The sequence below is a fragment of the Sus scrofa genome, chromosome 2 (genome assembly GCF_000003025.6).
Source record: "Sus scrofa isolate TJ Tabasco breed Duroc chromosome 2, Sscrofa11.1, whole genome shotgun sequence".
Lineage (NCBI taxonomy): Eukaryota > Metazoa > Chordata > Mammalia > Artiodactyla > Suidae > Sus > Sus scrofa.
Window position 1 is genome coordinate 17535369 of NC_010444.4, and position 22231 is coordinate 17557599.

At 53.1% G+C, this 22231-nt stretch overlaps 1 protein-coding gene across 1 annotated transcript in view; it reads right to left on the reverse strand.

The window, feature by feature from the left end:
- Positions 1-22231, reverse strand: part of TSPAN18 (tetraspanin 18) — a 206114-nt gene that overhangs the window by 69745 nt on the left and 114138 nt on the right. The gene's annotated exons all lie outside the window — the stretch shown is intronic.

Below are 22231 nucleotides of genomic sequence, written 5' to 3' on the forward strand. Positions count from 1 at the left end.
CCCATCAGCTCACAGGGCTTGGCTTGAGGTCTCCTCTTTTTGTCTGAAATGCGCTCCAGGCCCGGAGGAGAGGGTGTGAAGGGGCAGCTGGCAGGAGCCTAGGCTTATGCGTCAGGCCCGGGGAACCATTCTCTAGGTCCAAGCTGAACTTGCGTTTGCCTGCAAACAATGCCAAGACACAGAGAGATGCATATTCCGGGTGTGTACACGTCCGGAATAAAAATACAGAAGTGTCACGCCCACTGTGTCTAGCACGGTGCCCTTTGCAGAGTGGGAGGCTTGGCAAATGTTTCCTGATTTGCTTTGATGTGAAACCTAATTTTATACGTCTGGGTGAGTGGGAGGAAACTCCGCGAGGTCAAGCGCATTGGGGAAGAGATTCTTCCTCCTGGGAAAACGCATTCCTGGGATGCTCCATCCAGCCACCCCAGCGGCCTCAGTCACCCGCGCGGAGACGGACACCCAGGGAGGAGCAGTGACCCGTCCAAAGTCACAGAGCAACTTGGTAGCAGAGTGACCCCCCCCGCCCCCGGCCCTGGGTCTTTCCTGGCTAGGCTGGCTGCTCTCCCTGGGGCCACACCCTCCTTTGTCAAGGCCAGACTCACAGCTCTGGAGCAGCTGGGCACAGGGCTGGAGCCTGCTGCCTGCCTCTCAGGTGGATGCTGATCACAGGCCAGAGGGGAGAATTGTCTCCTGTGTTCAAGGCTGGACCAGGTGTGGGAGGCGGTGCCCACAGTGGTCGGGAGCCTGGGCTTGGAGGCAGGTGGGCTTCGGCCACTTGCTAGGGCGACCTCTTTCTAGGATTGGGACCCTGGGGGAATCAGATGGCCTCTCAGAGCGTCAGTCTCCTGTCTGTAAAGCTGGAACACGAAGAGCATCTCTCTTTAAGGACTGCAGCCCGGGGGGTGGGGGTGGGGTGACAATGACCCTTATAGGTCTGTGAAGACACAGCAGAGTATCTGGCTCATCGCAGTCACTCAATAAATGTTAGGGAGGTGACAGAGCGGAGGGTATTGTGAGTGCGGCAGGGGGAGCTGGAGCGCCGGAATGGGAGTTGCTTTGTGTCCTCGGTAAATCTTGAGACCAAAATCTCTCAATTCCACAGCGATCCGATCCCTCTGCTCCCACCTTCCATGCCCGCCTCGGCCTATCTCGACCGCGGGCATGGGGCCCCAGCCCAGCATACCTGCCTCTCCCTCCCGGCAGCAACTTCCCACCACCTGCCCATGGGATCCCCACCCCAGCCCACATTTCACCAGCCAGCAGAATGCAAATGTCATCAGCACTCTGCAAGCTGGTGAGCTAATGTCACCAGACGGCAGCCAGCGCGCGACTGGGAGGGGTAGGGGGCGGGGGGGCGAATTTCCCTGCAGGGGTGGCGTTCAAGGCTGTTTCCAACCTGGGAATGATGAAGAAATAAATAAATGGCTGCAAGAAGAAGACGAGGACCGAGACTGTGGTAGCAGCACGCTGTGGGGCTGTGCCTTTGTCACCGGCTCACCGCGGCCTGCAGGGGCTTCAGCCTGCATCGGATCCCGCACCCCCCCCACCCCTCCCAACCCCCCAGCCAATGAAGGGGCTCATCCTGGGGACCCACAGCCTCCACCTTTCATTTCCACCGCAGCCCACGTTCCAGCAAACCTGCCAGGAGAAGCAAACCACCCCCTTAATCAATAACCCAGTGGGGGAGTTCCTGTCGTGGCTCAGCAGAAACAAATTTGGCTAGTATCCATGAGGATGCAGGTTCGATCCCTGGGCTTGTTCAGTGGGTTAAGGATCTGGCATTGCCATGAGCTGTGGTATAGGTTGCAGCGATGGCTTAGATCCATGTGGCTGTGGTGTAGACCAGCTGTAGCTCCAATTCAACCCCTAGCCTGGGGGATTCCATATGCTGCAGGTGTGGCCATTAAAACACACACATACACACACACACACACACACACACACACACAAAACCCAGTGGCAGTGGGGGATTTCTCTCCCAGGAGGAGGTAGCAACAGTGAAACCCACGGATCCCAGGCAGGAGCCCTGGGCTCCAGCCCCAGCACGACACTAAGGTGCTGGGAGCACTCAGGCACATGCTCCCCTTCGTGGGGTCTTGGTTTCTCTATCTGTGAAATGGGGCGTCCGACACACCCTCAGTCCCAACAGTCTCTCGGGGTCACTCCAAACCCCAACCCACAGGCAAAGATGCCAATGGGAGGCTCCCTCTTTTCTAATGTCCTGCCGACACCAGCACTGATGTCATCAGGCTTCCTGGGGGAGGGGGCAGGTGTGTGTGTGAGACAAGAGCAGGGCGCTGCGGGCGGGAGGCGGGTGAACAAAGGTGTGGAGATAGGCAGCAGCGGGATGTGGGATCAAGGCTGCCCAGCGGGTGAAGTGGGAAATGAGATGGAAGAATCCTGTGGTCAGAGCTTTGCACGCATTTCCCCATTTAATCCCAACAGTGTTCACGTTCCCATTTTACAGATGAGAAACTGAGGCTCGAGAGGTGAAGTCAGTCAGTAGACACACAGCCGTTAAATAGCATAGATTGGATTTGAACCCTGGAGTTGACTGAAGAGCAGAAGCTCTTGATTGCTGTGGGATGCCGCTGTTCTAGACCAATTAAAATAGAAGTAGAGAGATTCAGGAGGGTTTGTGCCATCAACGCCTGTGAGCTCACCTGCGTCCATGTGGGAGGGGTGGGCGAGTTGCGTGTGTGAACGCGTACACACTGTACATGTGGCTGAGTCACTGCCGAGTTGAAGCTGCTGCCCCGAGTCCAGACCCAGAAATGCTGAATGGCGAGGGCGTGGCCGAGTGGCCGACAGGGCTGGGGAGCAGCCCGGCAGATGGTCCTGGCCGTCTTGCAGCTGCCAGGAAGCCCTGCTCCAGGGGCCATGAGCTGGGCTTATGCTCATCGGTCCTACCATATGGGCCTGGCCTGCATCACCTGTCCCCAGGTCCCACACTCCCCTGGCTGCTTCCTGGAAGAGTGGCTTGTCCTGTCCTCTGCCCCTTCCTAAACTCAGCCTCCCCCATGGTCCCTCAGGCTGCCCACCCCCAGCCAGGGACAGATCCTGCAGATAGAGCCCAGCATACACGAGGGGCTTCTGCCAGTGGGCTGGGAAGCCAGCAGTGAGTGCCCCTGCCCCCCACCAAGGGCCAGCCAGACCTGAATTCTAGCCCCAGTCCTGCCACTAGCCACCGGCTGTGTGATCGGGGCATGCAACCTGCCTCTCTGGGCCTCAGTGAAGCCTCACAGAGCTGCCAAGATGACTGCCTACGGGAAAAGCATGCAAACGATAAGATGCTGTGCCCACAGACAAGGGCTGGGGTTCTAATCCCAGCGGCCGAGATAACCCAGGAAGTAGTCGAGTTCCCTAGAGAGCCTTCTCTACAGATCCAGCCAACACCTTAAGTAATTCCCCTGGGCCTCAGTTTCTCCATCTGTAAGAGGAAGGTCCTCCAGCTCAGATACAGAGCAGCGCTCAGCGCTTGATGTCTAGTTTCCTTCACCATGGTTTGCTATTAACATCACTGCTGGATTTCATTTGCCAGAAACCAGAAGCCCATTTATGCAGCAGTAAGCAGAATGACAGGGCCCGGGACGGGCGGGTTTTGATGAAAAGAGAGAGCAACATGGTTTCACGTTCTCAGTCTTGGAGTCACGGACCCAGAAGGAATACGCTCATTCTAAGGAAGACAGAAGGCAGCTCGTGGGAACGGAGGGAGGCAGAGATGTTGGAAGTTGATAGAACTTGGACACACTCTCTCCCCAGGGTGGCCCTGTGCTGGCCCTGAAGGCCACAGAGAAAAACACAAGGGGTGCCATTTCCCGGAACTTCAAGGAACAGGAACATGCACTCATTTGATGAGCACTAATTGAACACCTGCTGTGTACTGGGAATCCGAGGCTGCCAGGAATGGGTGAAGGCACCTATGCCTTCAAAGGGACTCCTGGTACAGGGAAAAGCAACCATGCCCTGGTCTCCATAGTTCAGGTGACTTAGGGGGGGCCTCATCCCATTGCTTTCGGTTCAGAGAAGGGAGCAGCCCCTTCCTGCTTGGGCCCCATAGAAGGCTCCCTGGAGGAGGAGGCAGATTTGAATGTATGGCAATGAGAAGAGGGCACTGTGGGCAAAGAGACCAGGGTGAGGAAAGGCATGGAGGTGCCTGTGCCTGTGAGGTAGGTATTTGGGACCAGGAGGCAGGGCTGCCCGGAGGGACAGAACAGGAAATGAAACAGGAAGGGGCTGGATGATTAAGGCCCTTGAATGCCAGGCCAAGGATGATGCTATGCGTGGGCAATGGGGAGCCACAGAAGGTCAAAGAGTAGAGAAGTGCTTCAAGTGGTTGAAAAGCAGCAACAGAGCAGGAGGAAACAGATGATGAGAGGATGGAAGACAGGTAAAGCCTGGTGATGGGGGTGGAGGGCGGATAAAGGGATGAAGTGGGGGTGGAGGGGGGTCCTGAAACTGGCAGGCTGGGGGAGGAAAGATAATGACTGGATTTAGACATGTTGGGTTTGCAACCCCGCTCTGGCACTGTCACCAAATGTGGCCTCAGGTCCGTCCTTTTACTCCTCTGAGCCTCCATTTCCTCCACTATAAAGTAAAAAATATAAAGCCTGGAGTTCCCATTGTGGCTCAACAGTAATGGACCTGACTCGGATCCATGAGGATGTGGGCTTGATCCCTGGCCTCACTCAGTGGGTTAAGGATCTGGTGTTGCCATGAGCTGTAGTGTAGGTTGTAGACGCAGCTCAGATCTGGCGTGGCTGTGGCTGTGGCAGAGGCTGGCAGGTGCAGCTCCTATTCGACCCTAGACTGGGAACTTCTATATGTCGTGGGTGCAGCCCTAAAAAGAAAAAACAAATATGTGTGTGTGTGTGTGTGTGTGTGTGTATGGCCACTTCGAAGAGATGCAAGAGTCAGCCAAATAATATATGAGAAGCACTCTGAACGCAGTAAGTGATTGTTGGATGCTTGCTGCCCAAAATGTAAGCATTTATTGCTTTTATTAATTAGTGGTGACTTTCCTCTATTACAAGTGAGGACACTGAAGTTCAAGGTCAAATGAGTGTCTGGAATTGGCAGTGCTGGGCCTTAAATCACAGGAGAAACAAGTTATGAGCAAATAAACGTGGGATGACTCAGAGATGAGTCTTGATTTTAAAATATTGCTAAAGAAAAGGGCTGTTTTATGACTTTTGCACCACGCGCTTATTAAACCCAAGCTATAAATGTGAACTAATAAGGAAAATGAGTTAAGTTAATGAAAAAAAATCAACCTTCAGGACGGATCCATATTACCTAATAGCAGTCCATAAACATAAACATAAAATTTTAAAATAGAAGAATGAATTGCCATGGCCAGCAGCTCAAGGAATCTGCAATTTCTCTGTCTGAAAAAGAAAGCTATTGATTTTAGCTTGGGTTCTCATTGCTCATGAGTGAGCCTTTGAGAAGTCATAAAGGAAGGAATTATTTCCAATTGTTTACTCGCGAAGGATCCTATGTATTGAATTTAAATTGTCTCCGATTCCTAATTAGTACAAACCAAATTAGAACCTGAGTACAGCAGATTTGGAGAGGCCCTTGGAGACCTGCAAGCTCAGTTGTCTTTGTTTTATAGACCTGGAACCCGAGGACAGAGAAGGCAAGCTGGTTGCCCAAGATTGCACAGCAAGAAAGGGGAGGGGCCAAGCTGGAAGCAGGGCTCCAGGCACCCAGGTCAGCAACCTGCTCTGGTCCCTGCAGTGTCTGGGATCAGATCACTGAATCCAGTCTTTTTTTTTTTTTTTTTTTTTTTGTCTTTTTGCTATTTCTTGGGCCGCTCCCGTGGCATATGGAGGTTCCCAGGCTAGGGGTCGAATCGGAGCTGTAGCCACCGGCCTATGCCAGAGCCACAGCAACACGGGATCCGAGCCGCGTCTGCAACCTACACCACAGCTCACGGCAACGCCGGATCGTTAACCCACTGAGCAAGAGCAGGGATCGAACCCGCAACCTCATGGATCCTAGTTGGATTCGGTAACCACTGCGCCACGACGGGAACTCCTGAATCCAGTCTTAATTGGATGAGCAGGGGTGTCACCTGAGCCTTAGCCCTGGTGGCTTTATAGTAAGAACACTCTCCAGCTCTGGGGGTAAGTCATCTGCCTAAGAAAGGACCCTCCAAGTCCAACAGTCCCAGGTGATAGCAAAGGGCGTTCTAAGGTGCCCTTGCACACTGCCGCCTAGGGAGCCCTTGAGTCCCCCTGTCTGCCCCACTTGCCCACAGCCCAGCAGGGAAGGACAGACACACCGGGGTCCTGGGCTTCTCTTCCAAGAGGGGCTACAGCTGGCCCAGCCCAGGCAGGTCAATCCTTGCCCGTGTTCCACGGGGGCTGGGGGCACAAAGGCCTCATCGCATGGTGGGGAGGGGAGGGGGTCTCCCAGCGCAGCCCGGTTCTGTCTCGCTCACACACGCACACCCCCCGGGGACGAAGAAGCATTGCACATGGCACAGGCACGCACGCGTGCAGGCTCGCGTGTATGTTCAGCTCCAGCTTCCACTCGATTACGAAGCAGATGTTTAATTACTACCTGAGTATTATTAATCAACACGATTAATACACAGCCCATACCATAAAATTACTTTGCAATTACACCTAAACGAAATATTTTATTGCCGAGGGTTTGCTAATTACCCGGCCTTGCCGAAGGACAGGTATAACGGGCAGCGATTTTTCTTCTTTCCTTTCCTTCCTTTTCTCCCACCCGTGCCGTCTCATTAATCTTCTGTCCCCACCCCACAGAATGGGGAGCCCAGGCAGACTGTAGACCTCCTCCCGAAGGGGCCCCTACTGCACTCACATCAGTGACCCTAAGTCACCCCAGGCCTCTCCTCTCAGCTCTCCGGCTTGGACATGCACGTGCTTTCCAGAAATGAAGCCGGCCTCCTGCGGGGCTGCAGATGGAGAGGCAGGAAGGGGTTACCTGGGGCCGCCCTGCAGGCAGCTGCCTGAGGTTGAATCCTAGCTCTCCCAGCTACTGACTATGTGCTTCGTGCCTCAGTGTCCCCAGGCGCCAGATGGAGGTGATCGTGGGAATGACCTTGAGGGTTTCTTCTGAGTATTTCATATGCTGAAAGCAGAAAAAGCCCTTAGCACAGGGCCTGCCCCAGAGTAAGGCTCCAGTGATACCTATTATAACTATTCCTGCTGTTATTCACCCAGAAATGGCCCCTCCAGGAATCCTCGCAATCACAGAGTCTCCCAGACATTCAGGTTTTTGGATTCCACCCTCCATCCCTCAGATAGACAGCTCAGCCCCATCTGCCTGGAAATATCTCCCTATACCGCCCCCCTCCCCTGAACCTGCCAGCTCCATGGCCCCCCTTCCCTAATCTAAGCCTTCACCCTCTCTCACTTGGCCACAGCCATTCGCCTCCATAGAGTCTCCCTGGTGCCCCCCCATTTCATCCTTCACTGGGCAGAGGGACAGAGAGTCAGGAGCAGAACTGGGACCATGCCCACTCCAGCTCAGAAACCTTCTGTAGCTCCCCACTGCCTGTGCAGCAAGGTCTACCTCCCCCTGCCGGAAGAACTCTAATGCCCCCAATTCTACCTTCATTTCTTTTTCTGAAATCCCACCATCATCATTCTTTTTTCTTTTTTTTTTCTTTTTTCTTTTTAGAGCCGTACCTGTGGTATATGGAAGTTCCCAGGCTAGGAGTCGAATCGGAGATGCAGCTGTCAGCCTACGCCACAGCCACGGCAACACGGGATCCGAGCCATGTCTGTGACCTACACCACAGCTCATAGCAATGCTGGATCCTTAACCCACCGAGTGAGGCCAAGAATCGAACCTGTATCCTCATGGATACTAGTCGGGTTGGTAAGCTGAGCCAGGATGGAAACTCCCCATCACTTGTTTTTGATGATGAATGAATGAATGACTGTTCCGCTAGATTCGAGAGGCACACACACCCACCAAGGTGAGATATCCCAGAGCACTTTATGAGCCTGCGTATCTCCATAGAGTCAGGGTTTATCCTGGAACTTGGGGTTTACCCCTCACTGTTCGCTTCCAGACCAGTTTGTTTCCCTCCCCTTTCCCAGGACAAAAATCTCCCTCAGACCAGCTGCATCGAAGAATGCCCCATCTTTTAAGGCACAGAAACCATGGGTTCAGCTGAGCACAGACACTACATAAGGACCTTCAGACCTCGGGCCATTGTGTGGTCTGCTCAAGAGATGAGCATAAGGGACACGGTGATAAACCCCAACACAGATGCCCCCACTAGAGACAGCTATTTTGTTATTACTATTATTGAGAAGAATGAATAAAGCCTGGGAGCATAGAAACTCAATCCTAAAGCAGAACGTGGCATAGAGTACTAGACCAATGGGTGGAAAAGTCCCTGCAAAAACATTAAAACAAGGTGATAAGGTGATGTTTGTTTGTCATTCATATATTCGTTCAGCAAACACGCCCTGAGTGCTGCTGTATGAATTTCTCTGTAGGTGCTGCGGGAGGGCAGAAGGACTCTGTTTTTGCAGTGAGGCAGAGTAGAACCTACACTCTACGAGCAGCTGGGAGAGGGCAGAGGCTGGGGAATGTCTGAAAGCACCCATTGCTGTCCCCTCCAAGCCTGAAATTGCCTGTCACCCCTGGGGGCTAGTTGAACAGATGACAGCACGGCTGAAGATGCAGGACCAAAAACTAAATATAGAACTACCATATGACCCAGCATCCCTACTCCTGGGCATATATCTGGACAAAACTACAATTCAAAAAGATACACGCACCTGTATGTTCACCGCAGCACTATTCACAATAGCCAAGACATGGCAACGACCTAAATGTCCATCAAAAGATGAATGGATTAGGAAGATATGGTACATGTACACAACGGAATACTACTCAGCCATAAAAATGAAAATTTGCGGCAACAGATGCAACTAGAGATTCTCACACAAATTGAAGTCAGAAAGAGAAAGACAAACGCAGTATGATATCACTTAGATGTGGAATCTAAAATATGGCACAAACGAACCTATTTACAGAACAGAAACGGACTTGCAGATATGGAGAACAGACGTGTGATTGCCAAGGGAGAGAGGGGAGGGTGTGGGAGAGACTGGGCGTTCGGAGTTAGTAGATGCAAACTGGGACATTTAGAATGGATAGGCCATGAGGTCTACTGCACAGCAGGGAACTATACCCAGTCTCTTGGGATAGATCATGATGGGGATGATATGAGAAAAAGAATGTGTATACACACACACACACTCACACACATACATATATGAATGGGTCACTTTTCTGTACAGCAGAATTGGCACAACATTGTAAATCAACTATACTTAAAAAACAAACGTGGAAGTTGTTCCTAGATGCGTATGCTCGAGTCCAAGGAGAAGGAGAAGGGGGAAAAGCCATCCAGCGGACAGCATGGCCAGGGCAGTGGCTCAGGGGGCTCGGCTTGCATGAAGCGGGCGGGAGCAGCCAGCAGGCGGTGCTCTGGCAGAGGCGTGAAAGGGGAGAGGAGAGGGAGGTGGCGGGTCCCCAGTACTGAGACAGGGCTTGGGCCAGTGGGGAGCCAAAGGAAATTCCGGGAGGGCCGATGGGGCTCCTTCAGGTCCTGGGTTTTTTTTCCTGCTTGGTCTGGAGCTCAAGCCTTGGTCTCTGGAGCTCTGAAGCCCCTCCCAGGAGGCTGATGGAAGTGTTTCTGGGGGACGCTGCTTCTATTTCTTTTGCCTGAATTTACCTAAAGCTCCCTGCTCAGCCACAGGGCTCCAGCCACCAACCCCCTCGGATGCAGTGCTAATCCAGATGACAAACAGGAAGCTGTTCTTTCCAGGTAGACACACAGGGAGGGTCACACAAGGCCAGGATGCAGTTCTCACTCAGAGCCAGGCAGGCTCTCTGCTGGCCTGCACGTGCACCCAAGCTGTACAAGTGGAGGTGACCGAGCAAAGGAGTTTACACACACACACACACACTCACACACCACACATCACACACACATGCATAGGCGTGCACACACACAGGCACGGCAAAGTCTGTTATTGGATTAAAGCAATAAGGTCAAGGAGTTCCCGTCGTGGCTCAGGGGTTAGCGAACCTGACTAGCATCTATGAGGACACGGGTTTGATCCCTGGCCTCGCTCAGCAGGTTAAGGATCTGGTGTTGCCATGAGCTGTGGTGTAAGTCAAAGATGCGGCTTGGATCCTGCGTTGCTGTGGCTCTGGCTGTGGCGGTGGCTACAGCTCCGATTAGACCCTTAGCCTGGGAACTTCCATAGGCCGCAGGCACAGCCCTAAAAAAAAAAAAAAAAAAAAGGAAAAAGAAAAGCAATAAGGGTAAAAGATCAAGAATGCTGACCAAAAGGTAGAAACCTCTGCTCTAGTCACAGCTCTGGGACAGCTTTGTGCCCTGGGCAGGTCACGCGCCCTCTCTGGGCTTCTACTTTCTCCTGCACAAAATGAGACACAGATTCTCAATGATCTTCAATGCTCGAGTGACAGGAAGGGGGCTAGGTCCCCACAGATGGGCAAAAGTGAGGTGACAAGGAACGTGAGAAGCCTGAGTCTCCAAGACGAGAGACCCGGTACTGGGAGCAAGCCCGCCAGGCACCGACGAAACAGAAACCTCAGTTCCTGCAGCCTCAGGGTGAGTGAGGCTGAAGTCAAACGCGGGGCCCACCATTGGCTATGAGACTTTGGGCACCTTACGTGAATCCCTCTAGGCCTCCATTTCCTCACCTGTAAAGTGGGGACAATGACACTTGTCATTTATAGAGTTCAATGAGAAGACAGGTCACTGCCCAGCACGGTGTCCGGGCCGTGTAAGGCTGAGTACTGGAAGCTCTCATTAGTATTACAATTATACCTCCTCCACATTTGGGGGACCCTCCCGCCGCCACAGCTCCCTCACTGCTCTGTACCCTCCTCGGGTCAGCAAGGACCCTGGGAAGTGGCTGGTCCTCACTGGGATGGCGTGGGTCCCTCCCTGACCCCTGGCAGCCCCACCCTGCAGGGGGCTTTCCTGACCACATTTCAGCCACACGCAGACATGGCCTTGGACTTGACATCAGTTTTCTGGACAAACAGTGGGGAAAGGAACCCGGCACGAGGGCTTCCAATCTCCCCTGAAATGTATTTTTTTTAATTTTAAAAATTTATTTATTTACTTATTTAGTCTTTTTGTCTTTTCTAAGCCCCACCTGCGCCATATGGAGGTTCCCAGGCTAGGGGTCGAATCGGAGCTGTAGCCGCCGGCCTACACCACAGCCACAGCAACGCGGGATCTGAGCCGCATCTGTGACCTACACCACAGCTCACGGCAATGCGGATCCTTAACCCACTGAGTGAGGCCAGGGATCAAACCCGCAACCTCGTGGTTCCTAGTTGGATTCGTTAACCACCGAGCCATGACGGGAACTCCAGTATCTTTTTTAAAATAAGGGGGACGTATCACTTGCTAAATAACAATGGCAATAAATCAGTCATTTGGGGACAAACATCTCTGGGGAAATCACAGGCCTTGGCCGACCCCAAGGCTAAAGGCTCCGGGCTGTGTTTCTCATTCCTGGAGGAAGGGAGCCAAGAACAATGGCCTTCTCCTCTGCTGGCCCTGGGGACAGGGGTTACTAGAGATCACTAGCCCGGCTTTTGTCTGCAGAGGGGGAGGTGCTCGCGAGGGCCGGGCCAGGCTGGAGAGACCTGTCCTGGGATGGCCTCCACGCAGATGAGGAGAGCAGGACGCCTGACTCCACTCACCCAGCAGGTGCTGAAGCCCTCCTGTGCACCAGGCTCCAGGGAGCCGCTGTCCACGTGGCAGCCGATGCGTCCTCCTGTGGACCTATGCAGGAGGGGGTCTTTAAACAAAGACCCAAGGGGGTCGATGGTTCTAGTAAGGCGTAGGAAGGGGCTTCACACCCAGGTCTGGAAGGTGCCACAGGGGGTGTTTCCCTCCTCAAAGAAGGGATTACGGGGTGTCTAGGTTTCCAGAGCTGGCTGCGGAAAGCTCCACCTGCTCCTTCTCCGGGGGATTGTGGCCCTGGCTGTTTGGAGCAACGTCACCCTGAGATGCCCTGGAGGCTACACTCCTGTCCCCACCCCCAGGGTAGCCCATAGCCCCCAGTAGAGGATGCTGGACACAAACTCCATGATGTCATTCATTCACGCTCCGGAGTTCCTGGGGTCTGGCTGAGGCCAGAGGGCTCTTGAACCCCATCCTTGCTTAGCTTCTTCCTTTGCCTTATCCTGCTCCCATCACTGGTCCCAAGACACCTCCCGCAAGAACTCACTTGCACAACCATCCCTGCTCAAGTGCTGTTTTTAGAGAAGCCAACCAAAGAGACAGACACGGTTCCTGCCATCTCGGGAGTCCGCGCCCAGCAGAACTCACGCTGGAGACACAGAGCATTTGACACGGTCCCTTCAACCATGACCTCTGCCCCACCCCCACCCACCTCAGACCTAACATCCAGAGCTTCTGCACACGCTGTGCCACCATCCCCTGCCCCCGATATCACTGAATACCAGCAAAAATCCAGCCAAGAGGGTTTGCTAGCTCCCCTTTTTGCAGATGAAGAAGCTGAGGCTCGGAGAGGTTAAAATTTGTCCAAGGTCACTTGCTACGTCTATATCGCCGAACTTGGATCTGACCTCAGCCCTGCCAGACTGCTGGGTCCCCCAGGGCCTGGCTCCCACTAACAAAGGCGACCCGAATTCAGCTGCAGACATGGAGGGTGGGGCTGTCCAGTGGTTAGAGTCATGCTGCCCGGGGCAGAGCTCACTGTCACAGGATACCCCCCTCCCATGGCTCAGGGACCACAGCCTGGGGGAGGCAGCTTTGAGAAAGAGGAGAGGGAGTGGGCAGTGAGGGCCTCTTCAGGGCCACTCTGGCCTCTTCCCACATCTCAAGCCTGGGCGTTCTCCCTCTCAAATGATTTTCATGGATCTGGCTCTTTCCCAGCTACCCTCCCCCAATTCCTGTCATGTCACAGACCGTGTGGCTCAGCCAGGCAGGTAACAGGCAGAGAATGGGAATTTTTACCTGTTAATTTGGTTTCTGAACCCCTGCTGCTTGCCAAGCCTGAACAGCTCCACAGCGGGCTCTGAAAGGAGGAGAGGAGGGAGCAGGCCAAGCAGCAAACGGGGGTGGGGGGAGAATTACACCCCCCGGCAGTCGCTGGGGGGCTCCTGGTGGGAATGCGACAGCCAGCCCCCTGGGTGAGGCTGGCACAGTGGGGGCCCGGGGAGGCTAGCCTCCCTGGATCCAAAAGCAGGAAGGGGAACTGGTTCCCAGAGCAGCAGGCACCTGCTCACCCTGCCCCATTCTTGGCGAGGAAGGGACAGGACACCTCAAACAGCCCACTTGGGGGCAGAGCGAGCCCAGCCAGGCACAGGTGACCCTGCCCCCTCAGCCTTCCCACTCACAACCGTCAGGCCCCTGGAACAGACTCTCTCCCAAGGTACCTTGAACCCTTGCAAACCTGGGCATTGAACTTCATGTAATCCTCAAAAACCCCTTCCCGTCTACCCTGTATGAGAGAGCAGTCATCATCATGCCCATTCTATAGATGTATCCCCAAGTTCAATACAGAACTACCATAGGACCCAGCAATTCCACTCTGCGTCTGTGCCCCAAAGAACCAAGGACAGGGGCTAAACAGACATCTGTACCTGAACACTCATAGTAGCACTATTCACAGTAGCCAAATGTCCATCGATATTTGAACGGATAGACAAACAAATGTAATATATCCACTCAATGGAATATTATTCACTCAGCAAAAAGGAAGGGCATCCTGACACATGCTATAATATGGATAACTCTCCAATGCTGAGTGCAAGAAGCCAGGTGTCAAAGGCCACTATTGTATGATTCCACCTAGATAAAAATCTCTAGCATAGGTAGAACCATTTAGAAAGAAAGCAAATGAGTGGTTGCCAGGAGCTGTGGGGAGGGACGTTGACATGTGCAGGGTTTTCTTTTGGGGTGAAGAAAACATTCTGAATAGAAGGTGGTTGTCCAACACTGTAAATGTGCTAAATGCCACTGAATCGTTACTTTAAAATGGTTAATTTTATGTAATGTGAATTTCATTTCAACTTAAAAAGGCTGGGTGAAGTTGGGGGGGGGGGGCAGTGGAATTCATGGAAGGTCAAGATCGGGCGGGGAGGGAAGCCCAGGTTCACACTTGGGTCTTGCTGACTTCAGGGTGTGCTCTTGGCCACCCCGCTGCTGCCTGCTCTGCCTTTCGCATCTCTGGCCTTTGCCTCTTCTGTCGCCTCAGCCAGCAAGGCCCCCTCTCCCCACTTCCACTCTTAAAATCCTACCCGTTCTTCAAGGGCCTTGGTTAAAAGCCACCTCCTCCCTGAAGCCCTCCTGATGTTCTTAGGGTTCTTCCCACTTGGAGCCGCCTGCCCGGGCCAGCTTTCCTGCCTCCTGCCTCCTGGGGAAAGTCAGCGGTGCACAGGCCTCCCCCTCGCTGCCCCCCAGCCTGAGCGGGTCATCGCACTCACAGGGGCCTTGTAAGGGTGAGGTCATATGAATGCCCTTGGCGTTCTCTGCTCTGGGCTTGGCATGCAGTGCGTGCTCCATCAGTGGTGCTTGTTAACAGGGCTGGGTTCACTCCTAAAGGGCTGGAACCTGCTGGCTCATCTCTGCTTCCCTGGCACAGGCCCTGCTCCCAGCGGAAGTCCTTACACAATCGTGGAAGGCAAGGAGAGAGGCAGACAAATTCTTGGACCAGCAGGCACTTTCCTACCTGTTTTCCTGCTGGGCAGGAAGCCTGTCTTGGTTCACAGTTTAGAATAAATACAACCCCATTTCCTCTCTGCCGGGCTGGCCCCAGCACGCACACACCCAGAGCCGGCTGCTTCTGTTACATGTTTGGGGCTTCTTGGATCAGCCAGGCCCCGACTGAGTCGTGGTGTTTTGCACCACGAGGCACCTCCAGCTCCGGGTTCTGCAGATCAGGAAAAAAATCAGAAGTCTGGCCTCTATAAAAGTCTACTACACATGATCTCTCTAATAATTGTTGCCTGCTTCCCTCCCTGGCTTAATTGATGAATATGCAATAAGATATTCATCATGGAAGCACTTTACAAGTGAAAGGAATTACATACATTTAAGGTATTGGCATTAAGAATAATCCCAAACACCAGACAGCGCCAACCTTTTCAAGACGCTTTTGGAAGCTCTTTTGAATCTGCAGTGGAATGTGAGTTAAAGATGCCAAGAAATTCAGTTCGAACAAAGCAAGGTGGCCAAATTAGGAAGCCCTCACTTCAAGGAAGGCAAAGAGACAAGCCGGTCACTGATCTTTCTCTCGACTTGGCTGTTGATGGTCAGACAGGCTAAAGATGCGGCAGGGTGAGGGTGGGGGATCACTACCTCTCCACTGACACCCAAAGCAGAGAAAGGGAGCTTTAGGACCAGAGAAATCCAGCCCAGTCAGTAGCCAACCCTGACATCCTGGGCCTCTTCCTTAAATCGCTTATGGTCAGGTGGCATGGGGGCGTGGAGAGATGGAGGGTGACAATGCCTGACTCCCTGAGTGATGCTGGGCATCAGGAAAGGTGAGCTAGTCAGACATGCAGAGCATCTGATTGGCATGAAGGAAACTCCCACTAAGTATTTATTCTCCTCCTTTTCAAACTATCCCCAGACGCCATGAAGAGCATAAAACACTAACCACAGACTGAAAGACATATCTGCAGTACATATGTATGACGAAGGACCTGTAGCCAGAATATGTAAAGAACACCTACAAATCAATAATAGGAAACCAACCCAGTTGACACTAGACAAAAGATGTGAAAAGGTACTTCCCCAAAGAAGATATTCAAACCACCTAGAAGTATATGCATATGGCCTCAGCATCATTCATCATTCTCACCAGGGAAATACAAACAAAACCAAAGAGATACAGAGCCCGAAACTGAACAGAGGATGACACTAAGCATAGGCGAGGAGGTGGAGAGGCTAGAACGTTCATACACTGCTGGCAGAACCATCAAGTGGCACAACCATCCTCTTTGGCACTGTCTATTAAAGTTAAATCCATGACAGCTCAGCGTTTCCATTCCTTGGTTACACGCCCAAGAGAAATGCCTGCATATGCCCACAAAACGACCTGAACCACAATGTCTGTTGCAGCTTTAGTCACAAGCACCAAGAGAAACAACTGGACGTCCACCCACAGAAGAGTGGATAACAGTTGCTCTGTGTGTGTGTGTGGTGTGTTAAACACACCACACACACACACACACACACAATGACTATTACACAGCAGTGAAACAAGAACAAACTGCTGTCATGTGCATCCACATCAAAGGATCATAAAATCATTGTGTTGAACTAAACAGGCCAGGCTGGGAGGCGTTCACGCTGTACGATTCCATTTATACGGAGTTCAAGAACTAGAACAGCAGCTTGACGGTGATGGAAGCCAGAACGGTAGTTACCTGGGGAGGAAGGGGGTGGGGAAAGGAAAGTATCCACTAGGATGGGACACAGGAGAGCCTCTGCGATGATGGGATGCGAGGGTTCTACATTTTTATCTGCGCACTCGGTGCATTAAAAGAAACGACTGAGCTGCGCACAGGAGACGGATGGACTTTACTGCGTAGGTATTATTCCTAAATAGGATTTTATTTTAATTCCCAGAGGATCAATTGGACCAAGCCATCACTAAGGCCTATCAGCCCTATCATTGTATGATTCTCCGAGCCTAGAGAACGACCCTTAGCTTCTAATGCCGCAAGTCTGTGATTGTGTGCTCATTTAATTCTTTCCCTGCCCTTCCCCTTCTGGAGAGGGGCCCCTTCTCGGGCTCGCCCTCTCTCCCTGACTTTGTGTAAGTCAGTCAGCTCCCCTGGCCTCATCACCCCATCTGCAGAGAGGGTCCTGCTGCCAGGACTCCCCTCTGAGAGAGAGAAACACGGTCATGCACGGGAAACGCTCTGTGCATCACAGAGTAAAAATGCGAAGTGCATTCCCAGAATTGCTAGCAGATGTCTCTTTGCATGGGGTCAAGTACATCCAGGCGGAATTGCAATTCCTAATGCGAGGGTGTGGTTTCCAACTCGAACTTGGCCTACATGTGTTTCTTTGGCGCCAAGGGACCTAAGATGGTGGCCATGGGACAAAAGTCCTCATGGGAAGGGGGTGGCCACTGGTTTGACCTGGGAAGGCAGGGCTGCTGGCCCGATCCCTCGGATTATCGGGCTCATCCTTGAAGGAGACAGAAGCAGTGCCTGGCCGGGGCTTCTGCTGCCTTTTCCAAGGAAGGAGCACTGAAGCTGGAAGCTGGGGTCCTGCTGTGTTGTATGTCATTAGCCACCCGCTTCCCACTTCCGGGGCCTCAGCTTCCCCACTGCCCTAGAAAGGGGTGGGCCAGACCACATTTAGAGATCCTTTCAACTCTAACTGCTTATCAGCTAAGAAACTGCTTACTTCTTAAAGTCCAAAGCACACCCATTCCCTTTAAACCTTATCTACATTTTCCATACCCGAGGCATATGGAAGTTCCCAGGCTAGGGGTCACATGAGAGCTGCAGCCACCGGCCTATGTCACAACCACAGCAATGCGGGATCCGAGCTACGTCTGTGACCTACACCACTGCTCACAGAAACGCCGGATCCTTAACCCACTGAGTGAGGCCAGGGATCGAACCTGCGTCCTCATGGAGACTAGTCTGGTTTGTTACTGCTGAGCCACAACAGGAGCTCCTCTATAGCTTCTTCTTCAACTTAGAATAAAGTCCAAACCCATGACCAAATCCTCATGGTCAGGTCCATCCTCGGCTCAAATCAATCCCTCATTTCTCACTAGGCTCTGGCCATAGTGCTCTTCCTGCCATCCTTCCACACTCCTGCCCCAGGACCTTTGCACGTCTTGCCCTCTCAACCCTTTTCTCCCCAGTTCTGCACGGCCAGTTTTTGCCTGCTTTAGGGCACTGGTTCAGAGGTTCCCTCCTCAAAGGTCTTCCCTGACCAGATAAGCAGTCCTTCAAAACACATGTGCAGTCATTAGATGAATCCGAGGCTTCTCCGTCTTCTGCAATGGAGTTCCATGTAGGCAGCCACTATGTCTGTCCCATTAAACCTTTTGACATAGGCGCAGTAGAGAGTAAATATCTGTGCCTTTTTCCATCCTCTCTGGCAGAGTTCTTGCTACCCTCAGAGGCCCATGTCAGAAGTTCCCAAAGAAAGAAAATGTCCAGGTATAGAGGAGCCAGCAGGTGCTGCGACAATGCCAAGTTCTCTGCATCCTCGCCTTATTTAATTGTTACAACCCTGGGAGATAAGATTAGTTGGGTAGTTGAAGCTCAGAGCAGTGAGAGATGTGCCCAGGGTCACATACCAAGAGCCCTCAGCTTGGAGACAGATGGCTCTGTGCCACCTGCGGGCATGTGATCCCAACCCTCCAGGCTGTGCTCTTCCTGTCTGTAAAGCTGGGCTAAGATCTCCCGCCTGCACTGCAAGCCATGTCAGGATCAGGCGGGATAATTAAGGTACTATGCTTCGCACACCGGCAGGCAGCTTCGCACAACATCAGGCAGCACTGATGTTGAAAGGGAAACAGCCTGAGGTTGGGTTTGCCTGTCTGTGTCTGGCCCTCCAGGAGGCTGCCAAGTAGGGGAGAGAGCGCCTTCTGGAGCCAGCCGACCTGGAATCCTGCTCCATCCCAGAGCTGGAGGCACGTTACTTCACGCCTTTGAACTTGAGTCTTCTCTGTAAAATGAGAAGACTAATGCCCTCACCCTCGGGGCTGTTCGGAGCATTAAGCAAGATCACCTCTGAAAAGGGCTTTGCTCCTTCCAAAGCACAGTGGAGATGTTGCTTGGCTTTTGATGTCCTGGTGGCTTCTAGCTCTGATTGTACCGACCCTCCCCAAGGAAGGAGAAAGACACTTTCCCTGGGGAATGCAGCAAGGTCATTCAAAGCTGCCTCCCCCACTCCCAGGTGACAACGCTGGCTATCTTATGGGGTCCTCACTCCCAACCAGTCCCATTTTGCACTTAGCAATGAGTCCTGCATCACCATCAGCCCATTTTTATAGGTGGGTAAACGGAGCCCAACCTTGCTCAAGGTACCATGGTCCTAGTGGTGAACTCTCCCCACGGAGGACTTGGCCAAGGTGGCACTTTCGTTTCCTGCAGAACAAGGCTCAGGCCGACCTGGCCACCTGCTCATTCCCGAGGTTGCCCTGCACTGGAGGAGGTCCTGGCCGTGGGCTCTGCTCTGTGAGGGGCCGAGCACAGCCACCCACCCTGAATGTGGCACCTGGGAGCGTGTCCACAGAACAAGGTGTGTGTGGGGGGGATGGACCCGCCCTTGGACCCCAGGAAAGCTGTCTTGCTGGGAGTCCTGGAGAATCAACACATCATGCTCACGTCTTCGGGCCCTCTAGGGGGAGAGTCACTGGCCCCCCCTCCCCTCTGGCTAGTCCCCACTGGCCAAAGGCTCTGCTGAAGCCTAAATGGTCCTTGAGCATCTAGGGCCCTCACCCTGTCGCCTCCTCCCCCACGCCCTCCACCGCATGCTCAGTTCTGATGATGCCTAGCTTGGCTCCAGAAAGCAATTAGACGCCGCGATTGGTGAAGCAGAGATAGGGCAGGTGGTGGGGGGAGGAGTTGGCAGAGAGAGACCCCGGGGGCCGAGACTCCTGGCGGGGGTGGGGAGAGAGGGAGGGAGAGGAGGCCGGCTGGGTGAGAGGGGAGAACTCAGAGGGATCTGGATTGGAAAGAGGTGCAAGGGAGCTGGAGAGAATCCCGGGACATGCCAGGCGCCCATGGGAGGAGGAAAGACGGCCCAGGGGCCCCGGACAAGGGAAGAATGAGCCTGAGAGAGAAACTTGACAGAGGGAAACAGGTGGACACAGGCTCATTTATTCAATCTTGTCCCAGAGGGTATCGGGGAAGTGGCTTCTTTCAGGAGGGCAAGGAGGTGGCCTCTGGGGTATATCATGTATATTACATATATATGTGTGTGTGTGTTATGTTCTGAGCCACAGGGTAGCTCCCCAAGGAGGTAAAATGAACAGAAACGCATTTGTGTGTCCCCCACAATGCTCCCAGCAGCACTGCCTGTACGGTCAAAAATAGCAGAAGCCGCCTATACCAGTCCGCTCTCTGGAGAAATAAACCCAGTATGGTATCACACACACACACATATATGTAATATACATGATATCACATGTATGATATGATAAATCTGTTGTGTGCATGCATGTGTATCAATGTTTTTAAGAACTGGTTCATGCTATTGTCAGGCTCAAGTCCCAAATCCACAAGGCAGGCCCATGGGCTGGAAACTCAGACAGGAGTCAATGTGGTCTTGAGATAGAATTCCTTCTTTCCTGGGAAATCTCAGTTTTTGCTCTTAATGGCTTTTTTTTTTTTTTTTTTTTTGTCTTTTGTCTTTTTGTTGTTGTTGTTGTTGCTATTTCTTGGGCCGCTCCCGCGGCATATGGAGGTTCCCAGGCTAGGGGTCGAATCGGAGCTGTAGCCACCGGCCTACGCCAGAGCCACAGCAACGCGGGATCCGAGCCGCGTCTGCAGCCTACACCACAGCTCACGGCAACGCCGGATCGTTAACCCACTGAGCAAGGGCAGGGATCGAACCCGCAACCTCATGGTTCCTAGTCGGATTCGTTAACCACTGCGCCACGACGGGAACTCCTCTTAATGGCTTTTAACTGTTTGGCTAAGTCCCTCCTACATACTGAAAATCGTCGGATTGCAGATGGTAGCCAGGTCTACCAAACACCTTCAGGGCAACCCCTCGATTGGCGTTTGTTTCGCTAACTGGGTACCACAGCCTTGCCAGGCGGACACATCACACCACCTAATGTGGTTTCCTCTGGTTGCTGGAATGACTTACCACAACTGCAGGGGCTTAAAGCAACACACCGTTCTTCCGCCACAGTCCTGGAAGCCACAAGTCCTTTTCAATGGGACTCAGTGGGCAAAAATCAAGGGGTTAGCAGGGCTATATTCCTTTCAGAAATACGGGGGCGAATCCCTTTCCTCGCCCTTTCCAGATTCTAGATGCTGCCCGTGGTTCTTGCCTCCTGGCCCCATTGTCATGGTCCTTGTCAGGCTGCATCGCCCCGACACTCCCCTTCTGTCGTCAGACCTCCCTTTGCCTCTTTTAAGGACCCATGTGATTAGACTGTGACCGCCTGGATGATCCAGGATAATGTCCCCATCTCAAGGTCCTTAACTAACTCACACCCATAAAGTCCCTTAGCCATATAAGAACATGTATCCATAGGTTGCTGGCAGTAGGATGTGGGTATCTTTGGGCGCCATCATCCTGCCTACCCTCCACCCAAATGCACATCAGCAGGGGAGTGGACACGTCCTGGTGCCACCACCCACCTGGTGAAATACGATGCAGTCACGAGAAGAGAGGGTCAAGGAGGAGCTTGAGCAGAGGTGGGCTACAGACTCCTTTGCCAGCAGAATCCTGCCCCTGGGAGCTTCCCAGACCCCCAGGGGAGGCACAGAGGGACTCGCAGGAGACAAGATCTCAGCTCAGAACTCCAAAGGACAATGACGTCTGACAAAGGATTTACCGATTCCTGCCCTTGCACAGAAGCGCTGTGCATCTCCAGGTCAAGGTCCTAAACTCTCTGTGGCCCTTCTGTCCAGTGACTCTGCACCCAGGTACCACAAGGGGCATATTCACTATGTGCCAGCCAAGAGCTCCACATCCACCACCTGCGGCCCTGTCAGGGCTCCTCCGGCGCTCCCCTTTAGGCTTCCTCCTCCGAGGGCCTGCCCCTGCCAGTCTCATGAGAGGCTGCTGGAGCCTTCTGTCCCGTGTCCAGGGAGCCAGAAGTGCCTGGGAGCTTCCATCCCTCCCCCACGCTCGGGGTAGCCCTTAGCCAATGTTGGAGGGCGGGAGCAGTTGACAAGAATGTCTCTTGTCTCAAGTTGAGACAAACTCAGAGATGCAACTCACGCCCCAGAGTTCCCGGTGGGGTCAGGCTGGAGCAGCCGCGGCAGGACCGAGCCTGGTGTGGCTGCCTTTCTTGGCATCTTCTCCTTCCCTGTTCTGCTCCCCCTACTTCTTAGGGATTTCTTCTGATTTCTTCCTTAATAAATCCCTTATCCTCAAACGCTGGTCTTGGAGTCTACGTTTGGGGGCATCCAGACTATGATGTACATGTTATCCATTTAAAGCAGCCCTTTTCGGCTGTGAGTGTTGTGATGATGCCCATTTCTC